Source organism: Sinocyclocheilus grahami, unplaced genomic scaffold (assembly GCF_001515645.1).
Source record: "Sinocyclocheilus grahami isolate Dianchi unplaced genomic scaffold, SAMN03320097.WGS_v1.1 scaffold405.1, whole genome shotgun sequence".
Lineage (NCBI taxonomy): Eukaryota > Metazoa > Chordata > Actinopteri > Cypriniformes > Cyprinidae > Sinocyclocheilus > Sinocyclocheilus grahami.
Genome location: NW_015505584.1, coordinates 395,032 through 395,755, shown reverse-complemented (window position 1 = coordinate 395,755; position 724 = coordinate 395,032).

Sequence of the window (724 nt, the reverse complement as noted above, 5' to 3'; positions counted from 1 at the left end):
TGTTAAGGTGTTCTCGTGTTTTAGTGCATTGTTTAGTGTTGCCTATGGTGTTCTGGGTGGTTGCCATGGCATTGCTAAACAGTTGTTAAGGTGTTCTCGTGTTTTAGTGCATTGTTTAGTGTTGCCTATGGTGTTCTGGGTGGTTGCCATGGCATTGCTAAACAGTTGTTAAGGTGTTCTCGTGTTTTAGTGCATTGTTTAGTGTTGCCTATGGTGTTCTGGGTGGTTGCCATGGCATTGCTAAACAGTTGTTAAGCTGTTCTCGTGTTTTAGTGCATTGTTTGTTCACCCAGAACACCATAGGCAACACTAAACAATGCACTAAAACACGAGAACACCTTAACAAGTGTTTAGCAATGCCATGGCAACCACCCAGAACTCCATAGGCAACACTAAACAATGCTCTAAAACACGAGAACACCTTAACAAGTGTTTAGCAATGCCATGGCAACCACCCAGAACTCCATAGGCAACACTAAACAATGCTCTAAAACACGAGAACACCTTAACAAGTGTTTAGCAATGCCATGGCTACCACCCAGAACACCATAGGAAACACTAAACAATGCACTAAAACACGAGAACACCTTGGCAACTTCTTTGCAATTGTTTCATTGTTATACTGTCAGTAATTTGTCTTTTTATGCATGCGCCACATATAAACTTTGTTTATAAGTGCAATATGTTTGAAGAAAAGTGAATGTTAATTTAGCTGTTTCAAGTT